We start from the raw sequence: 15,885 nt of genomic DNA, 5'->3' as shown, positions 1-15,885 counted from the left end.
GTCTAATTCTGGACAGACTCGAGTGTGATGCATACGTTCTAGATCACTGTAGGTTCCATACTAATTCCATACTACGCATTCCTATTCGAATTTCGGCCTGTCTTAAGCCTACCGAGTCTTAAGTAATCAAAATAGGTAGGAAATTGCTTCTTGGGATGTAGCCGAGGCCATGGTAGATGTGATTAGTAATGCGCTATATGTGAGTAGGCTGACTGGGATTATTGCATGAAGTGCGCCAACGTACCTACGTAAAGCCATGGTGGAAATTATGGAGCGCTTTATTGTAAATATATTGAAGTCATCTGAGAGTGTCTCTGGTAAAAAGTTTTAAGTTATTAATATGAGGACTGATTAGCCTTCTGTTAAGCTGTTAGGAAAAATGCCATGTACGAAGTGCTATTGTGGTTAAAATTACAACGTTATCAGCACTTCCAAAAGAAAGTGACTGTACAAGTCCACTTTTGTCGGGCGTTCATGTCACCTAGGTACCACCGCCTGACCCAAGACCTTTATGTTTTAAAATCTGCCCCGATGACGTAAGTTACGATGCGGAAAAAAACAAATACCCTTTCTGAAGAACGAACCATAACAGCTTCCCGACAAAGCGCAGTACGTTGCCGCAAGTCGTCATTTGTGATAACGATAAGAGCGACAGCCCGTCGTTAAAAATGACTTGTCACTCCCCGGTTTTTATTTTTTGCTCAAGGATGCAACTAACCCGTACAAGGGTAATCCCTCCCTTCGCATGATGCTTGCGACCTTTCTGGTTTTGGACAAGCGCGTTGTTTGTGTATATTTCAGGCGCTTGGCATCGAAAGGCTTAAACCTTTAAACAGCGAAAGGCTGTCACAGTCGCTTCGGTAGCTGCACGGAAAGCGCGGACAATCAGTCTACTTTCAGCACACGCGCTCTCAACCAAGACATATTTGCGAGAAAGGGGCTCCTATATTACCCATAGCGAGAAATGTATCCACAGATTACACCTCATTATCCCGATGTGTTTATGAGCCGCACTCTGGGCCTGTATTCCGTGTTATCACAAAAAATATAGTTTGTGCAGTGTCAGTAGCCTAAACATAAAACAGGAAATTGAAGTCATCACATCAACTATCATATATCATAAATTGAAAGAAATAAAACTGAAACTGTACTTCATAATACTAGAGCTGCAAACTTTTATGCATGTGATTCATTTCAATTTCCTATCTGTTCCAGGGTAGAAATATGCTGCTCAGTTGGTAAATACAGATTATTTTGCAAAATTTGCTAAGAATTTTTGCCTCCAACATATTTTCCTATTGGTCATGCACATTTCTATCTATCAAATATATGGTCGAAACATCACAAAGTCGAATTGTGAATCATTGAAAACTTAAACTGGCTTCTCCACATAGGGGAAATGCCGCAAAAATTTGAGAACGTAATAATACACAATCATTTGGTTGCATAAACTTCCTGGCTATAGGCATGTAATGAAAAGCTCAAATGTATTACACGGCTTTGTCTTTTCGCGGCAATTTCATCCACTGCATTTATAAAGCAATGTACGTTTTTTTTTATTTTAGCGCGAGTCCAAAAACAGCAACTTGTATACCAAAGCGACATGAGTTTCAAAAGCTTGTTAATTAGGTTGTCATTTGAGCAAATAAAACGAGAGACTTTCATGCACAGACTAAATAAGCGGCTAAGAGGAACAACTGACTAGTTATTTCAGAAGAATAACTGAGTTTAGCTACGTAGTGTTAAACTATGTAGCTTTAAATAATGCGCATATTTTATACATCGCCGGATAGGGGTCATTGGAGATCGCTGGGCGAGGCCTTCGTCCTGCCATGGACATAAATATAGTCTGATGATGATGATGAAACATTGCCGGAGGTGACCACCTCTCATCCAAGAAATATTTTTTACAGTTTAATAATTTATTTATTTGCGCCGTCAGCACTCGAAGGCATTACGGAACGAAGTGGGTTGAGCAGGCTAAACAAATAATGCAATGATTAAAAAGTAAGTTCCTAATCATATAATTTTAGCTGGTGGTACGAGGAAAAAAGTTCAGTGCGCACGACGAAGGCTGCTTTACAAATTAACCATACCATATTAACTGACCTTACAAAGAATTTAAAAGGAACGTAGTAAGTAATTAACAAGTTCAGATTAAACAACGTACGGTAGTTGATGTTGCATGAAACTTGCGTTTATTTGTACTCTTTATGATTTCTTTGGGGAGGCGATACCATTCAAGGGCTGTGTGAGGCCAGAAAGAGCTGAAGGAAGTTAATGTGACTAAATCTGATACGTATTTTGTACAGCTGATCAATACGATGCCATATATGGTGACGGAGATATACAGTCGTACGCGGATATATCAAGCCAACTTATAACGAATTATTCTGTATGTCGAACAGCTGTAAAATCCCCTTGAAAGTTCCATGCAAATGTATCGGGCTGGTGCACGCGTATAAAGAACGTTCGTTCACCAGCACATTCGATATATCGAACGCGGCGCCACGCAGAAGACCTCATAGTGCACTCCTTTGTACACTTTGAGGTATTCTGGCACCTGGAGGTGGAGAAGAGATAGTGCAGTCAGTTGAGCCCCGTCAGGCTGTTCCGCTAGCCCTCATGCTACCTCGGACGTCAACATTCCTTCTATCCGTTTTTGGAGGCGTCGTAGTGTGGGTTGAGTGCCTATTCACGAGTTTATTTTCCGCGAGCGATGGCCGCTACAAGTGTAAAGAAAGAATCAGCTTGGACTTTTCAGTGAAGTTGAAAGTGAACCAGCATTTTTTGTTTTTTGCGGGTAAATAAAGTGTGCTTGATTTTTTCCCCCATGTTGCGTGCAGTAAGTTAGCGGCTCTCAGATGCACTAACCGGTAAGCCACCGCTTACCTGAGGGCCTATTATTTTATATACCGAATTACCTATATAACGAACTTCTTGTGATCCCCTTCCGATTCGATATATCCGGGTTCGACTGTATCAGTTTACGGGTTACAAATTCAACTTTAGCTTTATTTGGGGTTAGAGTAGCTATTCGATCATAAGTAGAACATATAAAACGAGTGGAGTAAATCTGAGTTCTAATTAGGTAATAAATACAATGGAATTTCACACATTGGATGTATACTCAAATTTTGTTCCTATTAGTGTTTTCTATAGTAACATGAGAGAGGATGGTGGCATTATAAGTGTACAGGAGCCAATAACCCAACGTTCGATCCGCAGTGTTACTAATGTCGATATGCCAGGTAAGATTAGCGGTAATAAGTTGACCAGGTAAGATTAGCGGTACTATGAACACGTGAATACTTTTATGAATATACAGGCTGTAACTCGGTGTTGTTAAGTAAGTAATACCCGTGTCACACGGGCGTTTGGAAGGCCTTCCAACAGTCAGTTGACTCAAAGGTCAAGTTCGAGCTGCTACACATGCGGTTTCGAAGGCCGCCGAGTCAATAGTCTATCGAGTCAACGGAGCACCCTACAACTCTATTGAAATCTGGATGGCCTTTGAGCAACGGAAGCGGAAACAGCGCGAACATGCCGTCTCGTTCACAGTGTGCTCGTACTCACGGTTAGAAAGAGCAAATCCAACCAGAATGCTCTAAAAATACCATACTTGAGTGTTATTAATTATTCAATAAACTATTTTCGCCACTTCATATGTGCGAACTGCACATACTCTCGACAACAGCGACGTGCTTGTGTTCATTCCTTCCTCCATGTTGTCTAGTACACTCTCCCTCTACTCCATGTGTTGCCGGATTCCGTCATATCGCCGCCATTTCGCAACATAAAATAAATTATAGCGTTTTTAAGTGGTTTTAATGTTCTTTAACTTTTGGTTACATGAAAACGAAAATAAAGATCCGCAGCGCCACACAATTTTGCCAGAAACGCCTGAACCACTCAACGGCCTTTCAAAAGTGCCGTGTAGCAGCTCGACAACTCCTTCGAGTCGATAGAATTGTGGCGTTTCGAAGGCCGTCGACTGGAAGGCCTTCCAAATGTACCCATGTGACACAGGTATAACTCGAAGAGTTGTTTTGAATGTGAGTTGCTCAGATGATGTTGCTGCTACGTCTGGTGTGCCGCAAGGCTCCGTGTTGGGGCCGATTCCTTTCCACTTTTTTAATGCGAAAGCATTATATGCCCCATTACGCGAAAACCCGTAGTTGTAGACGGCGGCGTGACCGAATGACGCTACCAAAAATGGCCGACGGCAAAGAGTAAAAACGCGTAAAAAATGCTCGAATTGATGACAAATTTAGTAGGCAGGTTCATGTAAACAAAGTAAACTAATCCCTTTGAAAAGAAAAATACGTAAATTTTGATCTGGGCGGGAATCGAAACCAGGCCTGCGGGGCGCGGAGGAGACCCGACTTTGTCCCCTACGACCGGATAAACTCATCCTAGCCAACTCATCCTAGCTCGACTCGCAACTCCCGCTCCACCGCTACTCCGAATTCCGTCGCTGCCGAAAATGTATGCAGCCTGTGCTGCCGCGGGGCATAAAAATAAGGCCAAGCTCCACACCCTCTCCACTCCTCCGCTGCAAACTAGACCCTTTAGCTGTGGCACCAAATGTGTATTTATATAAAAAAATCACACCATATTCACGGGGTGAATGATGATGAGTGGGCGAAGCTCCGGAGGGAATCATCGGATCTCCCGCTTAAGGGGACGCTAGCAGAAACGCGTTAGAAACGTGCAGTACTCTCTAGTAAGGGGGAGCGGCCACAGCGTCTTACGCAGCCATTTACACATGCCGGAACGTGCACCGCGTTTGCCGACGCCATCACATGACTGCTGAGAGAGTATACCCCCCGTATTCATAAACGCTCCTCGACTTGAACTTGATTTGCCACCGCCTTGGGCAGCGCGTTCGAAACGCGTTGAAGGTAAGGCGGAGAGGCCACAGCGTCTTACACCAGCTTCTTACACGGGCCGTAACGCGCTAGCACAAACGCGTTAGAAACGCGCTAGAAACGCGGCCTTTCGTTAATGTTGGGTATTTATTGCCATCGTGGTGCGTGTGTCTATGTGCGCTTCGTGGCGTAGTGGGTTAACGCCGCGCGCTCGGAAGCGAGGGGTCCGTGGTTCGATTTCGCGCTACGGACACAACTTCGGAATTTTTTGTCTCATTTTTCTCAGACTGGTTACACACTACTACTACGACGACGGGGACGGAACGGGTGCCGCTATAAGGAGCTTCGCTCCTAAAACGTTGCGAGGCGAGAAGGTGGTAAAGACTTCCGACGCTGCTCGACGAGTTTCCCGTTCTGATCTCGTCGAAAACCTCCGAGCCGCCCCCAGAGGCCCTGGCAACAGTCACCAACGCCGCGCGCGTTCGGTGCGAACGCGGGCAAAACGGCGACGGCGTCGACAACAGTTCTGCGCGTTGTGGGTGCTGCTGCATCTCCAAGTTTATACAGCTGATAAAACTACTATCCTTACTCCGTATAGCTCTCTACTAAGTTGCTATCGCCATTGGTGCTTCGCCTTTCGGGTGTCTCCTTGCCTGACCCCTTGTATTTATGTCCAATTGAACGCCGCGGAGCGCTCCTTCGAGTTACGAACTCGCGCCGTTAGAACGCAGGGGTGAACTTGCATGGAGGCGGAACGTGCGGAAAAAACATTTCACCAAAGCAGCGTTGTACACGTTCCTCTAAAACAGGAACGAAAGCTCGTTCCTCGTTCCTTCCCAATATTGAAACGAGTTCCCGTTACAAGATACTTTAAGGCGAATGGAACGCGTTCCAGTTAAATTTCTAACATTGTAACGTGTCGTTACATTAACGTTACCTTTGATTTTTTGAAATTAAAATGGGGTGTCGGATAATCTTGCTACGAAATAAAGTGTGCAATTTAAATCTCACATCAAACTAAGTATATTATAAGAATTTGAACATTGCCGGCGGCACATTATCTGGAGATAAAAAGAATCCAAAGCAACGCTCCTAGACGAATTTTTTTCAAGCAGCACCCGACATACTACAGACATGTTTAACTGCCACGTTGGTGCTCGTCTATTACAAGTGCAACACATATGGCGCTTTCCACTTCGGTCTTCAAATGCGCAGTCAGGATACTGCGCTTCAGATCTGCAAATAGAAAGTTACTCGCATGCACCAATAGCCTCCTGAGACCCGGACACAACAACGGGACATAATCGCTCTTCACGGTAGTTTTTATTGCCTACTGTTATGTCATGAACTTGATAAACAATTTTTAAAATTTCAATAGTGTAGCACCACTCTGGGATGACGTGACAGGGGCCGTACGAGCCGTGCCGTCGTCCCTACTCAAAATGCCGAAGGTGGTGAGCCGAGCGGCGGCTGCGATGACCAGCGTGGCTAGCTTCTAGAACGGCACTGGGCGTGCCGAGCTTGCGCCTCGAGCACGCGCTGTGCTTCTTAATTTTTTCACTTCTTTGACAGCCGGCGCTAAGGCACCGGCTGAGAGCGCCGACCAAAGGGCCCCGCGTTGCGGCGTCGGTGGGCGCTATAATACCACGGAAAGATGCCAAAAGCTCCGCCTCCATGTACGTGAAAAAAATGACTATCTCCATCATCTCCTCATGTAAGCTGTGGTAAAAACTGCATTTCATTGTTTGAACGCTGAGATGAAGATGGAACTACGTATAGTACATTGCCATATTGCTGCCGCGTCCGGTATTTTCACGAAATCTCGGTGACTTCGACATACGCCTCGAAGTCTTTCGGCCGTGTGGGACGATACAGAGGTCTAGACCAATTTATTGTCAAATTTCTCGAAAGCGGATGACAAGAATATGAGTAAACCACTTCTTTACAGTAGTTACACATGCACCGTTCTTCACACCCAGAGTGAATATTTTGCGTAATCACTTCCGAGTGAATTTCGAAAAAAAAAGTGGAAGGCAATGTGCAATGTATTGTACAAGGTGTCTCAGCAGTATATCATTAAATGTTTGCACAAGAAACCGCATAGAAAGAAACAATACTTAGGCTTTTAATGAATGCTGATCCAATATTGCAGTATGAGCGGAAAAAGAAATGTCCAGAATAGATGTTCTTAATTTAGTAAAGACCCTTGTTTGAACTCGGCAAGAGTTACATCTCGATGTTAGTGTCCGACAGGCCGCCATGGCGGAAAGAAACTACAGAAGGGAGCGTCACGTGGCAATCTTGAAGCCTAGTCATTAAAAAATATAATGCAGAACTCACGAAAAAAATATGCACCATAGTCACGCGACAGACAAGCGGTAGTTCTTTGTGCCTTGCATGATGTGCTGCATACGTGCGTGTGTCGGTGCGCCTGTTTAGTGCCGTGGAACGTTTACAGAAGGAATGCCGTTCCCTCTGCCGTCCCTTTGTAAAAATAAGGAGTTACCGTTACAGTTCCACCGAACCTTAAAGGAATGGTGGCATTCCTCCGTTCCTCCCAAAAGGAACTAGTTCCTGCAACGCCGTTATATACGTACAAAACTGCACCAAAGGGAATATATCGCTTTCGCATAGCCACACGTAAGCAGTTTGAAATGTCTCTGCCGAATTTCTCTTTTTAACAGCGAAGCTGTTTAAGCCAGCCGTAATTTGTGGTGCGTATCAAGAAACTACCAAAAAGAGAAATTAATAAACTTTCTTGAAGAGGTGGGTTTCGAGGCCGCGTACCTCCGGTCCCAAAGCGAGCGTCGGAACCACTAGGCTATACAGCCACGCTGCCAGAACGTGCATTTATGCGAATCATATTGTTACGGAAGGATAGGAGGAATAAAAAGAAGAAGATCGACAGACACTGGCTGCTGCGTGTTGTTGCTGGTCAGCTATCTTGACCACACTAACCCTACTTGTGCATATATTGTAAATACATCCAGTCTATACTCCCAACATCCCCGTAATACATTGGTGAGAGGTGCGGGGTACCAAGGCTGGAAACGGAGCTCCACAGTGGGCGTCGCCTCCCCATCCCCACCATGACTGACGGTGAGCACGCGGGATCAACGTCCTTGTCACCTCCAACGTCAACGGCACCATCGCCAGCTACGTCGTCGTCCCCATCGGCTGTGGTTGTACAAGCCAAAGATCCCGGAACTTTCTGTTGGACCGATGACGCCGACGTTGAAGAGTGCCTGGCCATGTACTAACGCGTGAGTGGAGTCAACAGATGGGACCCTACGCTTATGCTAGCTAACGTGTTGTTGTACCTAAGAGGCACGGCAAAGGTCTGGTGCGAAAACCACGAAGAGGAGCTGACCAGCTGGCACCAATGCAAAGAGAAGTTAAAAGAGTTGTTTGGCCAACCAGCCGGCCGTAAGATTGCCGCAAAGCAGGAACTCGCCTCCCGTGCCCAATCCCCCACAGAATCCTATGTTTCGTATATCCAGGACGTGCTGGCGCTTTGTCGTAAAGCCGATCACGACATGACTGAAGCTGAGAAGGTGGGGCACGTGCTGAAGGGAATCGCTGACGACGCCTTTAATCTGCTCATGTGCAAAGGCTGTTCTTCAGTTGATGCTATAATTAAATAGTGCCGACAATTCGAGCAGGCCAAAAGCCGCCGCGTCCTACAACCATTCGCCAGACTCGCCAATACTGCCGCAACGTCGACATGTGAAGATCAGCCCGCACAGCAGCATGCGTCGCCATCAGAGGACGTGGTGCGAATCGTTCGACGTGAACTGGAAGCGATGGCGCCCACAGCTTTCTGTTCGCGTCGCCCTGACGCTACCCCTCTTTCAGTTCCTCTCGTTCAAGCCATCGTTCGCCAGGAACTTGAAAGCATTGGTTTACATTCTTTCTGTGCTGTCGCCAAACCCAGAGCCAACGAACGCCCTTCTACTCTGTTTGATCCACCGCGACGCTTCTCTCCGCGATATCGCAACCCGATTGAGTGGAGAACTGCGGACGACCAGCGGATATGTTTCACCTGTCGCCGTATTGGTCATGTCGCCCGATACTGTCGCAACTCGTGGCCCTCAACACCTCGCACGCCGACCAACCTGAACCGTGTTGATGGAAATTCCCGCCATGTTTCGCCCTCCGCCGAGTCTAACAGTGCCGACAACTCTGCCATGAACATGTGGTACAGTCGTTCACCATCGCATCACGGACACCAGTCTCGTTCACCACACACACGTCGCCCATCTTCCCGTTCACCGCAGCCACGTCGCCTTTCTACACCTGTGGCGTTCGACCGCGTTCCTTCGGAAAACTAAGAACTGCAGCCCTCGGAGGTGGTGCTGCATTGATAACTACTGCAGCAAATCCTCTGTCTGTGCCCACAAAGAGAAGTATAATTGACGTCAAAGTAGACGGCGTACCTGTCCAAGCACTCGTCGACACTGGAGCCCACATATCTGTGATGAGTGCTTGCCTACGTAGTCGTTTAAAGAAGGTCCTCACCCCAGCAGCTGCACAAGTGCTTCGTGTGGCCGACGGTGGCGTGCTGGTTGTTCTCGGAATGTATACTGTACGTTTAAGTATAGCCGGCCGCCCTACTTCTGTTCTCTTAGCTGTGATCGACAACTGCCCTCACGACCTTATCCTTGGGTTGGACTTTTTATCCAACCATATTATACTCTCATCGACTGCGCAACCGGCGTCCTTCCGTTGGAACTGCCTCAACTCGCCGATGCTCCGAGCACCGCGCCGCCACCGCGCCTGTGCTCGCTTCAAGATGTGCGTCTGTCACCCGAGGCAGTCACTTACGTCGCTTTGACCGCACAGCCACAGGTTCCTGACGTTGAATATGCGTTTCGCCCCATCGTCGATGTGTTTTTGAACCGAAACGTTGCTGTTCCGCATACGCTGATCACGGTTACGAATAATGACGTCGTTCTACCGCTTCTGAACTTCAGCATGTGCCCTCAAGTGCTTCCGGCCGGCATGTTCTTGGCCAGCGTTTCTAGTACGTCCGAATTTGACATTGAGAGTATGGATGCCGAGTGGTGGATTATTAGCACCAATTGCAGCTCACAGATCTGGTTCTTTCATGGATGACTTCGCCAAAATGATTGCACCTGACCTCACCTCTGCTCAGGCCAAGGACCTCCGTCTCCTGCTCGAATCGTACAGCGACATCGTTGATTTCGGCGACCAACCTTACGGCCAAACATCTGTTGTTCACCACCGTATCAACACTGGAGACATGAATCCTATTTGTCGGCGTCCCTATCGTGTATCACATGCTGAACGTAGAATAATCCAATCAGAAGTGGACAAAATGCTCCGCAAAGGGGTCATCGAACCATCAGCTAGTCCTAGGGCTTTGCCAGTCGTCCTCGTGAAGAAAAAGGATGGTACCTGGCGTTTTTGCGTCGACTATCGCCATTTAAACAAGATCCCGCGAAAGGACGTCTACCCTTTACCACGCATCGATGACGCCTTGGACTGCTTGCACGGAGCTACATACTTCTCGTCCATTGATCTTCGATCCGGCTACTGGCAGATTTCTGTTGATGAAATGGACCGCGAGAAGACTGCCTTCATAACACCTGATTGTTTATATCAGTTCAAAGTAATGCCCTTTGGCTTATGCGACATTTGAACGAATGATGGACTCTCTTCTGAGAGGCTACAAATGGACCACCTGTCTTTGTTATTTTGACGACGTTATTGTTTTTTCTCCCACGTTCAGCAGCCACCTTACGTGACTGGCTGCAATTCTTGCGGTCTTCCGAAAAGCCGACCTTCAGCTGAACTCTACGAAATGTCAATTGGGGCGCCGTCAGATTACCGTGTTGGGACATCTCGTTACGCAACCGGTGTACAGCCAGATCCGGATAAAGTTCGCGCCGTTCGCAGTTTCCCTGTGCCTCGTTCTGCTTCTGACGTGCGCTGTTTCCTCGGCCTGTGTTCTTACTTTCGCCGTTTCGTCAAAAACTTTGCCGACGTTGCTCGCCCTTTGACAGATCTTCTAAAGAAGAACACGCCTTTCTCATGGGGCCTGGAGCAGGCTCACGCGTTCGCCGCTTTCATCGGCTTTCTGACCACCCCTCCCATACTTGCCCACATTGATCCATCTGCACCGACCGAAGTCCACACTGACGCCAGTGGCCACGGCATCGGTGCTGTTCTCGCCCAGCAGCAGAATGGTACCGAGTGCGTAATAGCTTACGCCAGCCGCCTGCTCTCACCTTCTGAGAGGAATTACTCCATCACCGAGCGTGAGTGCTTGGCTTTAGTGTGGGCTGCCGCCAAGTTCCGGCCATATTTGTACGGCCGCACGTTTTCGGTCATTACAGAACACCATGCCCTCTGCTGGCTGTCTTCCCTCCTGGACCCGACAGGACGGCTGGGTCGCTGGGCTTTGCGGCTGCAGGAATTTTCTTTTATTGTCATGTACAAGTCTGGACGTCTGCACAAGGACGCTGACTGCCTCTCTCGTCATCCCGTGGATCCTCCTGATCCTGTTGCACATAATCCGGAGACGTGCGTGTTGGCTTTCACTGACCTGTGCGACATGCGCGCTGAACAACATCGCGACGAGTCCTTGCAGGCCATCATCGCCGCGGAGTGCAATCTGGCAGCACCGACGGCCCGTGCCGCGTGTTCGTGCTGCACGACGGCTGCATTGCGTTCGAGCGTCGTCGTATTCGTCCACAGCTGACGCGTTTGTACGCTCGTGCTCTGCGATGTGAAGAGGTTTTGCGTGCTATGAGAGCGAGAGAGAGAGAGAGAGCGACGCATTCACGGAGCGGGTCTCCTGGAACGCGATGTCGGCATTGGAACGCGGTGTCGGTGTTGCAAGCTGCGCTGTGCAACGCGCAGTGTCGGCCATAAATCCGAGACGCACGAAAAGAAATTATCATCTACATGAGTGATAAGATGAAAAGTTCGCGTGCACTTCCGGGAAAAGCTGGGCTACGATCACACAGCTTCGCTGTTTCAAGCGTTGCGCGGCTGAGTGCAAGGATTTTATTAGCAATATGTGTGATATTATCGAACCGGGATACAATTTTTGTGGATGATTGTGTACTGTGTGCAAGGGCATCTAATGAGTCATTGTTTTTATTGGCGGCCGACTTGAAGCGAGTATAAAAATGGTGTGTCACTAATAGCATGTTCCTAAACAAATAATTTTGTAGACATTAGCTTCACTACAAAAATGTAACAAAATCAGATATAAGTACTTGTTAAGTGGCCAGTTGAAATAAAAAAAAATAATTCACCAGTGAAATATTTAGGTCTTATGCTGTCAGATCGAGGATGGCTCTTGGTCATAACATGTTAATACCGTAGTTGGAAATGCAGGGAATGCCCTTCACTTCTGGCAACAAAGCTGGCAACAGAAGTATTAACGTAAAAAAGCAGCGTAAAAAACAAGTTTTACCAATGTTGGTGTAGGCATGCCCTGTGTTGAATGCGGTTTCTGATGTGCATATCAATGCTCCACTAGGTGAATTTTAAAGAACCCTAGATAGACTAAATTAAACCGGAGTTCCCCACCCCGGCATGCCTCATAATCGGATCGTGGTTTTGGCACGTAACGCCCAAAAATTAATTTTTTCGCATAATAATGCCGTAGAAAAAGTCCAATCCGTCGCGACACTGTTCGACCTGGGGATATACTACAACCGCTAAGTGCAAGAGGAAAAAATAACTTGAATGGATGCTTTTGCTTGAACATGGAAGCAGGTTACGTCTTAAGCTGCTTTACTCAATCTTTCATTATCATATTGACACGTATACACGTTTATCTTTCACCGGTGACCGCTTTTCACCGGCTAACAAACGTTAAACGTAATCGCTAGGCACAGGACGCGTCTGCATGTATCGGAAGTCTCTCGAACGTTATCGATGCTTCTATCCGTTGTCCCTTGTCACTGACGCTCATGTAATCTGATTGTATGAGCGATGCGAATTATCTAGAAATTTTTGGAAGACACGCGGGTACCAAGGATTATTCTGGGACCTTCGATGACTCATGTATCAAACCGGACGCGTTTCGCCGCTGGTCAGATTTCGACGTTCGGCGTCTGTGTTTGCCGCTTTCGTTGTGCTTCGAGTGTAGCTTGCTTTTGTGGGCCTGCAAGTTTCGCCATCAACGCGCCACGTCCACAGCTTGGCGAGCAGCCACGTGACATCGTCGACTACCTCGCCAGAGCCCAGTGGCAACCACGACGACCCTAACGCTCACCGTCACCAGGCCGCTACATCTCGCCGCATCGCCGGCTGTATGCCGGCCCAACTCGGGGCCGATCTCCCAGCCCTTACCCGGGAAACTAAAGGCAGCAACCGATGGAGGTGCGGTTGCTGTACGACGCAATGCTGAAGATACTCCGCCGCCGACGAACTAGATTCGCGAATAATCATGACGAGGTATCATCATAGCGCGTGGCAAGAGCCTTGACGACAACACTTCGCCGCCGAAAGTAGACCTACCAACGTGACGTAGCAGCAGCGGAGCAAGCCGACGCAGCGGTGATCCGACGCCAGGACTTAACCGTAACGCCAGACGATGGTCTACTCATCTAGACGTGCGATTCGATGGTCATAATGTCACCGCTCTCGTCGACAGTGGAGCCGACTATTCCGTCTGCAGTGGCGAGTTCACCGCCAAGTTGAAGAAGGTGAAAACGGCCTAGCAAGGACCCGATATCCGGATAGCGGGAGGACACCTAATAACGCCGGCTGGAATCTGCACAGCGCGAGTCACGGTAAACAATCGCACTTACCCAGCGAGCTCCGTAATCCTGCAGCAATGCTCCAGGGATGTCATCCTAGGCATGGACTTTCTAAACCAACACGGTGCAGTCATCGACTTAAGGTCCAAGTCGATAACGCTTTCAACGCACAACGCGATACCACCGGATACAAACATCAGTTACCATGCCTTGAATGTGCTAGAAGACTAAGTCACCATTCCGCCTCGCTCCAGCGTAATGATTTCCGTCGGTACCGAAGTGCCTGCAGACATGGAGGGCGTCATCGAGGGCGATCATCACTTACTGCACGACTGTGAAATTTGCGACGCTAGAGGCATAGCTGAGCTACGTGAAGGGAAAGTAAGAGTTATGCTCACGAACTTCCGCCATGAATACAAGCACATTAACAAAGGCACATTAACATTCGCCTACATCGAAGAAATAGTACAAGCCAGCAGTGCTTTCGCCTTCACGGACTCTAGTGCACCTGAAACGACGACTGTAGTACCTGAACCAACTTTCGACGTCAATCAGAACCTTCCCAATTATAAGAAAGAACAGCTAAAAGCTCTGCTCCTGCAATACAAGGACTGCTTCTCGTCGTCGTCAAAAGTTCGACAAACCCTTGTCGCCAAGCATCGCATCATAACCGACGAATATGTCCGCCCACTCCCTCATAGCCCGTATCGAGTTTCGGTGCGCGAACGCGAGGCCATAAGGCAACAAGTTGACGAAATGCTACGCGACTACATCATCCAACCGTCCAAGAGTCCGTGGGCGGCCCTCTTGGTGTTAGTAAAGAAGGATGTAACGCTACGTTTCTGCGTCGATTATCGTCGCCTAAATAAAATCACGAAGAAGGACGTATACCCTCTCCCACGTATTGACGACGCCTTGGATCGACTCTACAACGCGAAGTATTTTTCGTCAATGGACCTCAAAACTGGCTACTGGAAAGTCGAAGTCGACGAGAGGGACCGGGAGAAGACGGCCTTTATAACACAAGACGGACTGTTCGAGTTTAAGGTCATGCCGTTTGGTCTTTGCTCGGCACCTGCGACTTTCCAACGCGTAATGGATAATGTACTGGCAGGCTTGAAGTGGCACACTGCCTCGACGACGTCGTTGTGTTTGCCTCAAGCTTTGAGGAACACCTCCGGCGCCTTCAAACAGTTCAAGTAATCAAGACCTCCGGACTGATGTTAAAGCCAGAAAAGTGCCGCTTCGCATACGAGGAGCTCTTGTTTTTGGGCCACGTCATCAAAAAGTCTGGAGTGTGCCCTGACCCACAGAAAACTGCGGCCATCGCTGACTTTCCTCCGCTCGCCGACAAGAAGGCAGTCCGTAGATTTCTTGGACTGCGCACCTATTACAGGCGCTTCGTCAAGGACCTTTCACGGATCGCTGAGCCACTGACGTACCTCACGAAGGCCGACGTCGAGTTCAAGTGGGAGACCCCGCAAGTCGAAGCATTTGAAGAACTGAAGCGACGCCTGCAATCGCCGCCAATACTTCTACATTTCGACGAAAACGCCGATACCGAAGTGCACACCGACGCAACCAGTGTAGGAGTCAGCGCCGTGCTTGTGCAGAGGACTGACGGACTAGAAAGGGTTGTAAGTTACGCTAGCCGGTCGCTGTCGAAGGCGGAAACAAACTATTCCATAACATAAAAGGAGTGCCTCGCCATCATCTGGGCTACATAAAAGTTTCACCCCTACCTCTATGGCAGGCCCTTCAAAGTTGTGACCGACCACCACGCCTTGTGTTTGCTAGCTAACTAGAAGGATCCTTCAGGTCGTCTCGCACGATGGAGTCTGAGACTTCAAGCATTCGACATCACCGTCGTTTACAAGTCCGGGCGAAATCACTCTGACGCCGACTGCTTGTCTCGCGCCCCCGTCGAGCCGCCGCCGCAGGACGACCAGGATGACGACACTTTCTTGGGACCCATTAGTGCCGACGAATTTGCCGAACAGCGAGCCGACCCGGAACTAAGGAGCCTTGCAGACTACCTGGAAGGCAAGACCGTCATTGTGCACAAGATGTTCAGGCGAGGATTGGCGTCGTTTTTCTTGCGAAACGACATTACCTTAAATACGAACTTCTCACCTCTTCGAGCCAACTACCTCCTCCTGGTACCGTCAGCATTGCGTCCAGAGGTTCTGCAAGCTCTCCATGACGACCCAATGGCTGGACACCTTTGTTTTCCCGCACGCTCGCAAGGATACAAAAAAATATACTACTGGCCT

The sequence above is a fragment of the Dermacentor silvarum genome, chromosome 10, assembly GCF_013339745.2.
Source record: "Dermacentor silvarum isolate Dsil-2018 chromosome 10, BIME_Dsil_1.4, whole genome shotgun sequence".
Lineage (NCBI taxonomy): Eukaryota > Metazoa > Arthropoda > Arachnida > Ixodida > Ixodidae > Dermacentor > Dermacentor silvarum.
This window is presented reverse-complemented; position numbering follows the sequence as displayed.